Below are 12,001 nucleotides of genomic sequence, written 5' to 3' on the forward strand. Positions count from 1 at the left end.
TATATATATCATACATATGTATAAGCTAGCATTTTCTTGGTCATATATATGTATTTATCTGAATAAAAACTGAGTGAATTCAAAACTGTAATCAATTATAAAGGAAAAAAGCAAGTAGATTCTGGCAATGGCAAGAATGGTATAACCATAGAGATGCACCTCAGACACTCTGCACTAAGTGAAAAGCACTGATTCCAAAGGCTACATGCCCTACTAGAAAAGAAAAACTCATGGCATTGAAATCAGATCAGTGTTCACCAGGGACCCGGAATGAGGGAGGACCACTAAAAGGTACATGGAAGAAATGGGGTGAAGGTAGTGAAGCCTCTCTATACTTCAGTTGTGGTGACAAAAAGATGCAGCTCTGTACTCATCAAAACAAAAAGAATCACTTTGAAAATGGAATAAAGTTTACCATATGCCAAACAACATCTTTGACTAAGATTGGAGAAGGTAAAGGAGCTTGAAACAATAAGGAAAGATTAATGTTTAAGATGGATTATCATTAACAAAGTCTATTAAAGTGATTATCTTCTGAGAAAAACACAAGGTTCTGAAATACAGAAACAAATATCTTACCTTAAAATGAAATTTCAAATGTGGAACAACTTCTCATTTTGTAAATAATCAATTACATTTGCACTGTTTCATGATTTGTACAAGTAGAATTATTGATTCCCATTGAAGTTTTAAAATACCTTACTATAAGAAATGTAATTCTTAGCCAGCTAGTGGCTCACACCTTTAATTCCAGCACTCTGAAGGCAGAGGCAGGTGGATTTCTGTGAGTTCAAGGCCTTGTCCATGAGTTCTGTATTTTTTACTGTCAGATTTTTTAATATGTATAGACTGAAAATATGCTCATGGTAGGGACTGGGGAGATAGCTCAGCAGTTAAAAGTATGCCTGCTCTGCCAGAAGAGTCAGATGTTTTTTCTTAACACCCACATGGAGGCTTGCCACCATCTGTAACTCTGAGTACATGGGCATCTCCAGTTCTCTGGGTTTTCCATTGTCAACACACATACAACTTGTCTGGAATGTTTATGCTAACTGTACTGCTGATCTAGGTGGTCATCCCAGTGCTGGAATCTCCAATAATTTGTGGGACTGCACTACAACTGAGGCTGTACCTTCAAGAGTGACTCTTCCTGGACAGTGTCAAGCCTTAAATGCCATCCACCATGACTTCAAAATCAGTACCACACAGAAGATTCTTCAACATTGTCCAGTTCTGCTTGCAGCTTCAGATAAAGCTCTGGGCACCTATAAACCACAGTTTCTATGCACTAACCCAGGGGGGTGAAATAATTCCATGAAGACTTCACCTTGATGATGCTAGTCTCTTAATAATCAAAGCTAATTCTTTAGCACTCCCTGGCCATCATCTATTGTTACAGTGGAGGTCAGGTTTAATTTTCCACTAGTTTAATAGAAAATATCACACAAATAGTCCCCAAAGAGCATTTGCTTCCCTCGGAAACTTTGTAAGTCAGGTCTGCATCGTCTACACTTCTCTCAGCACTCTTATCTTCCAAGCTACAAGGGAACAGCCCATTGAAGATTCAGGCACTGAAGGACTATCCAGCCCCAAGTTCCAAATGCTTCTACAATCTTCCCTCATATCCACCACACTAACAGTCCATTATCTGGAACAAATTTCTCTTTTAGTTTGTTTTCTTTTGCTGTCATAAATACTCTGACTAAAAGCAACTGGAGAATGGGTTTATTTGGGTTACAGGTCACAGTCCATCATCAAGGAAAGCTAAAGTAGGAATCTGGTGGCAGGAACTGAAGCTAAGACCAACAAAGAATGCTGCTTACTGGATTGCTCCTTCTGCCTTGCTTAAACATTTCGTAGATAGTCTGACCCCATATGTCTAGATTTGGAACCATCCACCATGGCTTGATCCTGCTACATCAGTTAGATTTAAAAAAAAAAAAAATGTTCCACAGATATACCTATATGCAGGTCTTGGGCCAATTACAAACTATAGTCTCTTCCCGGGTTTTTTTAGGCTTGTGTTAAATTAACAAAACCTAGCCAGTACCAAGTATTGGGTATATGTGTGCTGTATGCCCTCAAGGGCAAGCAAAGGCTAGAAGACAACTTTTTTGGTTCTACCATGTGAATCTCAGGGATCCAACTCAGATCATCAGGCTGAGATAAAAGCATCCTTATCCCTAAGAAATTTGACCAGCCCCCTCTAATTTTAAACTAATTGTAAAAAGACAAGTTTATCAAATACATGTCCAGCTATTTCTCTATTGGTACTATCAACAGCTGAATATATGACTCAACAGAGGACCAGGACAAAATTGTGAGTAAACTAACATTCATGCAATGTGAGTTCTCTGACCTTCAGAGAAGAGAATTCTAGGTGGTTGAGTATGTTTGTTGATCCTAATGTGATCACCTTCACACTCATCCATCCCCCAACCCCTGCTTGTTGCCCCATCCTGGCTAAAAGGAAAAAAGATATCTAAAAAAGATATCTAAAGATACCTTACAGGTTAAAACAACTTGGAACCTTTAATTTTAACTGAATTATTGTGTTATCTGATATACAATAGAAGCAATGCGATGATAATTTTTGCTGGCATTGTTTCTATTTTCAGACACATATTTTTCTTTTTTCATTTTTATGTATAGATTTATGTGTTAGTAAGTGGAGAATATTTTGTAGCTTCAGACTTGATTCCATATGTTTCATAAGATGCTTTAGATGGAAGTAATCTGGAAACTAATCCAGTATCTTTTTTTAATTTTGGAGGAAGCATCTTCTAAAACCACACAACAATAATAGATAGAGTTAGCTGTCAAACCAAAAGGCAGGGCTCTGGTGTCTTAACATGGGGCTCTTCGTAGTAAGCCAAGCTGGCTACTTTTCTTATCTGGGATAGCAATGAAGCTATTTTCAATACTTTTCATCATCATTCTCATTCTGATATGTAAAATTATCATAAAAAATCCTTGAATGCAGTGTTTCTTGCTTCCAACAACAACAAAGTATATTGCCAAATAGAATAATCAGATGGAACCATAGAAGACACTGAGTGTCCAAGGGTCAGGGAGAGAGGAGCTGAAGCTGGGACTGGGGGTAACAGGTTTTGATGGGAAAATGAAGCAGATATGAGCAAGTCCCTGTGCAGTCTTGCTTCAGAGATTCTCAAGCATTATAGAGCAAGGGAAATAATAAGGGAAGAATGACAGAGAAAAATAAGACAATGCAGTCTGCGTAGAGTCCTGTTTCTCCTTTCTTAACCATAGGAAATATTAGAGACTCTGTCCTCATTTTCAAGATATCTACAATATAGAATAAAATTTCTTAGCAAGTGGATGAAATGTTAGACATGAACACAGTACTGTGAGAGATCTTCAGTGTTTTTCAGTTATAAGAAAAGAGCTGTGTGGCATTACATTGAGCGCTGTATTTCTTATTTATGTTTCAGTAGCCATGGGCAATTTCAACAAACTGTGTGAGGTTTTACATTTGGAGACATGGACTTTTCATCAAAGTATAAATCTCCAATTTGCTCTGTTTAGAACGGAAAGATGTGTGTATGGATACATAGACAGATAGAGGAATTGTAAACTTAGGATGTTTTTCATTACGAAGATGTAAGATTCTTTCCATATAGATATAATCTTGAGTTTTCAGATTTCTCTCCATATCTCTCTGCATACATTCAGAAACACCTGGGTTACTCACAATATATTGACACTATAGCCATTAGAAGCATGTATAATTAAAAATGATACTATTCTTCAGATATAATGCAAAATATGCCAGTTTAACAGTATTATGTTGAAACACTCACCTATTGAGACCCAAAAATACCTGCTCACAACTTTCAACTGTAAAATGGAATATTGTTTCCAAGAAAAAAAGAAAGGAAAAGAGAGGCTGGAGTGCCATAACTTCAAAGCCAGCCTGGTCTACATAGAAATTTCCAGGAAAGCAAGGGCTATCTCTGGGGATATAGAAAAGTGGTGATCATAGGAATCCATCTGAGAAAAGAGTCATGACTTTGTCAATACTATAGTAAACAGTTTTTCAAATGTGATATGACATTCAAATATTATAGGATGAAAATTAAGAAAAAAATACACCACAACAGCAGGCATTTAAGCAAGTTGAGAAATGAAACAGCTGAAAGAATACCTTGAGCCTCCTGTAAACTACACATTCTTCATTCAATATTGGTTTATGGAGTCCCTACCCAATACAAACCACTGTTCTAAGCACAATTAAACAACAGCAAAACCTACAGGTCTATGGAATGTGCATTATATGGAATGCCTACCATCATGAAATGTAAATCATGCTAGAGCTACATTATCATCGAATGTGTACCACAATGGAGGTGAGGTGTATCATCGTAGAATATGTACCACACTGGATATATATCATCATGAACACACACACACACACACACACACACACACACACACACACACACATATTATAGAAAATACAAGATGCTGGATGCACATCATCATCAAATATACACCACTCTAGATGAATTTCACTGTTGATTATATAGCACACTGGTTGTATGCCTTCATGAAAGATACAACACACAGGATGTATATTGTCATTTAATATACGTTGTATTGGAGGAACTTTTAGGTTATAGAGCTACGGAGAAAAATAATATGCAGTCAAGATAATGGAGTATAGTCGGTGAGGACGTACATTTATGAAAACAGTCAGAGTATCTGCAGTACAGATATACTGAGCAGGGAACAGAAGTTAGCAAAGACATTCTAGTGCACAGCATTCCAGGTGGAGAATAAGTAGAAACATGATTAGGTGGGAAACAGCCCATTTTATTTTGAGCAATAATAATAAGGGCCAGAGTACACTGGAATAAGAAAACAGCAAGACCTTACAGGAGGTCTTTTGCTTCCTGAGGGGCCTAATGGGATGTCAGAGATGAATAGAAGAGTACTTTAACAACGGCTAATGCTAAAGGAGTACTGTCCTCACAGAGAACGATAGGGTGTGTGGATATCCAAAACTAGTGACCACAACATTTAATGGTGCACCTGACCAGTTCCACAGCTTTAGCTTGTATAGTGAAGACCCATTTAACTGACAATTAACTAAACTAAAGGCAGGCTCCAAGTGGTGGAGGGAAGGAATTGAAAAGTCAACACAGGCATATAGATAGAAATGAACCAAAACTTTGTGTGAAGTGACAGTGAAGAGTAATTTTTAAAGATGTTAAGGCTCCTCCTAGAAAATATGATTTTATGACAATCTCCATGTGGTAAGATTTTAAGATATTTAGGTAGTGTACTGTAAGTCTCTCCTCACTATCAGACAGAAAGAAACTCCATGCTTTCTCTATAGTGTGCCTCCCATAGACTTGTTTCCTTCCTCCTGAATTACACAATAAGATGCAAGGTTACTTTTTCCTTAAGGTTTAGAAAAAGTTACAAAATGACGGCTGTCATCAGAGATAAATACTAAAACAGTACACAGCCATTCACAGAAAATATCATCCAGTAAACACAGAAGGGAAAAGGCATAAATGGATACAAGAAAAAAGAAACACCTTTTTGTTCTTTCTTGGGATTTTTGTTTGGAGAAAATTCCTTAACCTGTTTTTCACAAAATATGACATCAAAATGGTATAATCTTTTTGACATACTAGGAAATATTTAAAAGCAACTGTTAAAAACTTAAATAAATTTTAAGTCAACATTATCTTCCACAAAGTATATTTTAAGTCTTTTAAGTCTTCCAAGGCAGAAATTGAAGGGAATTGAGGAACATTAATAAACTAAAAATGCTGAGAGCTTTAAATCCCCTTGGGAATTCATTTGCTTCACAGTGATGTGGTTTTTCAACGTTAAATCTTATTCGCTCTTGCTAATGAAAATAATTTGCCAGAGCAGAAAGGGATGAAGATGTCAGCTCCAAGTGACACAGCCATCAATATAAAGGGAAGGGATGGTGTGTCTATCCTTGGTGAATCACTGGAGGAAGAGAGCCGAGCAGAACTGATTGGAAAGTTGAATTCAAGAATTCATACTTCACAAATTATGGAAATCAAAATGTTAACCAGGGCCAGCATAGGTGGCTTATGGGGAAAACGCTTTTAAAAAAATTGTAGATAGATTTATAGGAACTGAAATTATTTTAGACTTCTAGTTGCAGGTGGTAAGTTGGAAAAGTGAACGCATGCATGCCAAGTAAAAGAGAGCAAACAAAGTTCACAACTGAGAAAAGAAATGAAAAAGTAAATCATTAGCTGTAAATCACTTATACATAGCATGGCTTCAAAAAGAGAACAGGGAATATACCATTCTGTTTCAGAGAGCAGATAATGTAGACTTTGGCTGTGAGGCCAATATCACTGCATGAACACAAACTCCAGATCAGCTCAACTGGAAAGTAAGACATTTTACCCAAATTAGTAAAACCAATAGATAATAATACCACATTTGAGGACACTTCAAATGACCCAAGATACTACTTAGAAAAATAGCTTTAACATACACAACCAAGAAATCATATCACCAAAAGCTGGCTCTTTGTTGGTTTGCTCAATGTTAGTGATATTGCAACAGTAGATCTAAATCTTCTCCAGCACTCTCTTATGACCACTGGACACTGAGTCATAATATTCCTTTACATTTCACCATAACCAGTTACTTTTGTGTTTATTTTTCCAGCAAAATATTAGGTAAAAGATGAAGGAAGATGGGGGCACAAGAAAGAAATATGTAACCAAATAAATCAGAGGTAATAAGACAGGAAATATGCAAGTGGCAGTAACCATTTATTTTGTCAAGCAACATTAGATACAAAGTAAGAAACTCAAACAATATAAGTATTCATAGACATCAGCAATAATGAATTTTCATTTAACCAATGTTAGGCTGTAAAAAAGAACTAAGCAGATTTTTAGACAACCCTCCCAGCAATGCTTAATTAAGATGGAAGATAAAACAAACAAAAATAGTTAAGGGCCCACTTTGAAGTTCTAATAAACAAAGCAGCTGATAGTTTAGAATAAAACCATAAGAAAGCAGTAAAAGAGGACCTGATAAACCTCATGTAGAAATCTATAGATATAAAAAATGCAAAAGCAAATTATATTCCTTATTAAAGATTATAGAGATGACGTAACTTTATTCTAAGACTAAGAGATAAACAGCTGCACCTAGAAAATATTTACTTCTTCTAAAGAACTTTAGACAGCTAACAACAGAGTGTAGAAACTGAGTCAGCTTTGAACTGTCTGCAAATCATGAACACGAGAATACATTTTTTAAAAAGTTTCAACCATGTGAATTTTTACAGAAGCCCTTAGAATAAATACAAACAATCATTCTGGCTTGGATTTGTTGAGGCTTTTGAAACCCTGTAAATGAGGGGCCACATAAGATTGCTTTCAAAACTCTACACCAATATTAAAATCATTGAGTTGCATTTGGGGGCACTACTTAGAACATTTTGGTTCCCACACAGACAAGTACAATAAATTATCACAAAGGCCATAAAATAGTTTAAGTGCAACAAATATTAGTGATAAGAAATTGGAAAGAATTATTACCACGTCTCAATTCAACTATGATTTTTATGTTTCATTTTTGTTTTAATTACTGAAACTTCCCCTCCCCCAAAAAAAACTTACTCATGATCCCAGGATCCCAGGCCTAGATCACATTTTCTTCTTTGTAGCCAGGGGCCTTTCTTAGATTTCATGTAGAAAGATAAAAATCACATGTCTATTTCCTTTATTTAGTTTTCTGTATGTATCATAACTAATAGGCAGCTCTCCTTGAGATTATCAACATTTAAAGAAACAAAACCATTGGCCAGAGCTAACTTTAACTCTTAAAATATATCAAATATCATTTCTTTTATAGAATCAGTTTCTGCATCCTTCCCACTTTCTCTTGCCATCAAAATATCTGGTAAATTTTGTTTGGCTCTGACCATTCCATATTCTGTAGGGATCTGAGCCAAACCAGCTGGTTATCTTTGCAAACTTAAATATGCTTCCTACAAAACAGAATCTGAGAGCCATGCACAAAGAGTTGTTTTGTGTGCCTGAGACTTAAAGAGAATCTAACCTCTCATTATCAGTTTTGTGCACATATATCAATGTTTGCCTGTTCCTTGCTCTACTCTCCTCACATACTAATTCTGAGGAGTTCCTTCTTATTTAAAGTTCTTAGAAAATCACAAAGTTTCCTCAAAGAAAAACTACTGCATTGTCCTCAGTGTAAGGAAAGGAAGCACCAATGTTGAGTTCTTCAGTACATCCCTTTCGCAAGCAAGTAACTTAAGGTTTCTTTTCGCACAAAAATTATGACTTCTATGACAATATCTGAAAACACAAGGCAGTGCTGGGAGACTGAGAAACTGTGCAGTCATCATGTTCACATGCGATTTCTTTTTAACTGCTTGGTTTACTGTAATACGTGATGAGTAATAAGGGCCACATTTTAGACATCTATGTATACAATATATTTATTGTATTCACGTTTAGGCTGAATATCACAAATCATTCCTTAATCAATTCTACCTTTTATGCTTAAAAGTGAACTTTGAGAGGATCCTTTGAGACTCAGTGCCTCACACACCTACCCAGAGGGGGATATCAACAGGTTTCTCCTCTCCCTAAAAACTAGCAATTCGATTACAATTAAGTTTCCTTTCACTTAATTTTTGCTAACAATTATGCTCCCATGGCTTTCTTAAGGAAGTGTTGAGCTGCACAGCTACTGAACACCAGCCATTCAAGTAACAGAGGGATGGAAGGAGAGATACAAGGGAGAAGGTTATGAAATATGAGGGCCCTGGTGATCACAGTGCATATAACTATATGCACTCTATTAATGGAGATACAAATAAATCAAAATTGTAAATTGTGTTTAACAGCATTAAACAAACACCACATTTAAAAATTCCAGTACACTGAGAATATCCGTAGTCATAACTCATAGTGACAGAAAAGATAAACAGGCCTCTTCACAATATAAAACATTTCCCGAGGTATGGCACACTGCAAACTAAGCTATCGGCAAGCCCATCTTCACTTCAGTTTCTACCTCAAATGCAGGCCTACCATTTCTGTACACTCTTCCCTCCATTGCTGCCTAAGCAAACTGCTGGGAGTTAGAAGACCGTGAAAAAATGTGCCTTCCAGGCAAACCTGTTTTCTAAAGTAAATCTCTCCAAATACTTCCAGTTGGAAAATGTCCAGTTCTGCTACTTGACACCAGAGCATCATTTTCTCCCTCCCGGGCTTACCTGCTACTAAGTAACTCTCCTTCCAAGTTCCTGGTGGATTTGTTGAGAGATAACTATTCAAGGGCTTCTGAACCTGTGACTGCAAAGATGCACACCTCACACACTGCCATGGGCCTTTGGCATCCTTCATCCCTCCCTTCTGGCCCTTCTGCGAACTCCCCCAGGCAGCTTCAAGCACCTCACACAGCTAATGTCTGAGCACCTGGAAGCAAGTAGCACTCTAGGAATGAGCCACAGGATCAGGAACTGAGTGTATTTCAACATGTGGGGAGAGGAAAAGTGGGGGGAGGGACGAGCCTCACAGATAGCAGCTGTCCACTAAGTGGTTTAAATCTGTTGCCTAAAGAGCTGAATAAACAAATACACAGATGGGTCCAGTTCCTTGGGGGATTCCCGATTGTTAGGAGCCTCCCAAATCCTGGCCTCTGTACTAAACCCTCTCTGCAAAATGCGCCTTGATTTCACTTGCAAAGGACACAAACCTGCACACATCTTCGTCGTGAAGTTTCTTCTAATAATGAAAGCATGACCCTTTTCTCTTCTGGCCCTGAGAAACTTACCTAGGAGTTCTTAGGGTCTGGGGACTGGAGGTCACTATTTCCTCCAAGCACTACTGAGGCCTGGGGCCACTTTAAGATGGGACTTAGGAGCTCATCGGCCCCGGGGTAAGGAGAGACTTGTTCACTAAGCCTGTGACCACCTGGTGGGTCCGGTCAGCTCCCACAGCCGCACGTGCTTCTCCGTGAGCAGGAAGGGGCAGGGGCTGCTGGAGCGGCTTTTCATTAGTTCCGTGCTGGTCCCAGCCACCCAGGATTCAAGGGTTAAAAGGAAAAAAAAAAAAAAAAAAAAAAAAAAAAGCTGTGGAGAAGCCCTTCCTTTCTCACAAAGGTGTCTGCGCCCCTCCCAGCAGCCCTCCCTCAGGAGGAGCAAGACGCGACAACACCCACACACCGAGCAAGGAGCACTTTCCAAAGTGGAATAAAAGTAAAACCAGGACAGATCCCGAGGGAAGCGGGCCTTGCTGGCTCGCGGACAAGTGGAAGAGCGGGATCAGGAGTAGCTGGAGAAATGTCTGGTTATCTCTGGCGTCACTAGGGGCCAGGAGTTTCTTAACTAGAGAGAAAAGGAGTGTCCCCTAGACGCCTCTCAGGTTCCTGGATAAGTACTTCTGAGATGAACGCAGAAGTGCCTAAGACCCAAGTAGCTTGCACTTGCCCGCTAGAGTAAATACAGGTCAGCAGTCTGATCAATACAGTGTGCGCTTCTAACCACCACATGTTTTTACTGCCGTTTCTCCTCCCTAGGGAGAGTGGGAAGGAAGAGAGAAAGACAACAAACATTTTTTTTTAAAGAGTAAACAAACACATCTGGTGTTTCGACACATCTTTTCCTCCAGCCTTAGTCTCTCTGGAGGAGACAACATTCTGCATATTCAAAACTAACCAACTAAATAAATAAATCACCCGGGAGCCCACAGAGTGATCTCGTTTCCCTGCACACTCCTTCCCACCCCCCCCATCACAAAGCAAAATGCGAAGAAACAACAAGTGGCGAGGCTGGGTCCCCAACGACCCCGACCCCACGTCGAAACCTGACACATGTCACCGTGGCCCCGCAGCCCAGAACGGCCCGGGCGCTGGGGCGAAACTTTGCTGCGGCTAAGGCGAGCCGCGTGGTGGAAAAGTCGCAGTCCGGTCGCGCGTGGCTGTGGTCGGGACAGGGAGGAGTGCTGAGCGGCAGAGTGAGGGCGAAGAAACTTACCGCGACCAGAGACCCCGTGGGCAGAGTCCCGGGAGGTGGCACACGCCGCGCGCCCAGGCAGAAGCCCCCGAATAACACACCCACGCTCGAGTCCCAGCAGCCGCGGCCGCGAGTTGGGGGGACGCCAGGGGTGGGGGGACCCGAGGAAGCTGCGGCTGCAGGACACCGCCACCACATCAATGCCCGACGCGGGCGCTAGCGGGCCAACTGCGGGTGGCGCCGGGCTCCGGCCGGGACGAAGCTGCCGCCGGGGAGCTGCACGCGCCGGCGTGTCTCGCGCTTTCTCGGAGGCTCGCGCTGTCTCGCGCTGCAGCTGCCCCCAACCCGGATCTCTGTGTGTGTGTGTGTGTGTATGTGTGTGTGTGTGTGTATGTGTGTGTGTATGTGTATGTGTGTGCGAGTATGTGTGTGAGCGCGTGTATGTGTGTGTGTGTATGTGTGTGTGTGTGTGTGAGTGTGTGCGTGCACCAGCGGGCGCGCGCACCGGGTCGCGCGCGCGTGTTGTTGGCAATGCAAACTGTACACACACTGCGCGCGCGGAGCCGCCTCTCCTGCGAGGGGCGGGCTGGGGGAAGGGACATCTTGGAAGACTCTCAAGTACTGTTGGGCCACTTGTTTTGTCTTACTTTGCGGAGTTGGGCTGGTTGTTTTGTTGTTGTTGTTGTTGTTGATTTGTTTTTAAAGTGGTTTGAACTCCTCCACCAATCTCTTCGCGCCCCTCCCCGTCAACGTCTTCCAGAGTGTGTGTGTGTGTGGGGGGGGGACCGAGGGCCAGAATTCTGCTTGCTGGGCTGTGCGGTGGAGCCTCCTGGATGACGTCAGGTCCACCTGCTATGTAAACAACTCGCCGGAGAACTTGTTTGTTCTGCGCCGATCCCCCACCCCCACCCTTCTCCCCACCTCCTGCTCCGCCTCCTCCCGGCGCCCCAGACGGCGAGTCGGGGATGGGGGTGGGGAGGGAGG

At 40.9% G+C, this 12,001-nt stretch overlaps 1 protein-coding gene across 1 annotated transcript in view; it reads right to left on the reverse strand.

Moving 5' to 3' along the window:
- Foxp2 (forkhead box P2) overlaps nt 1-11,462 on the reverse strand; it is a 522,314-nt gene extending 510,852 nt beyond the window's left edge. The window contains exon 1 of the mRNA XM_027389931.2: nt 11,039-11,462. The gene's annotated coding sequence lies outside the window, so the exon portion shown is untranslated. The remainder of the gene's footprint in view (nt 1-11,038) is intronic.
- Nucleotides 11,463-12,001: the final 539 nt, after the last annotated feature.

The sequence above is a fragment of the Cricetulus griseus genome (assembly GCF_003668045.3).
Source record: "Cricetulus griseus strain 17A/GY chromosome 1 unlocalized genomic scaffold, alternate assembly CriGri-PICRH-1.0 chr1_0, whole genome shotgun sequence".
Taxonomy (NCBI): Eukaryota; Metazoa; Chordata; class Mammalia; order Rodentia; family Cricetidae; genus Cricetulus; species Cricetulus griseus.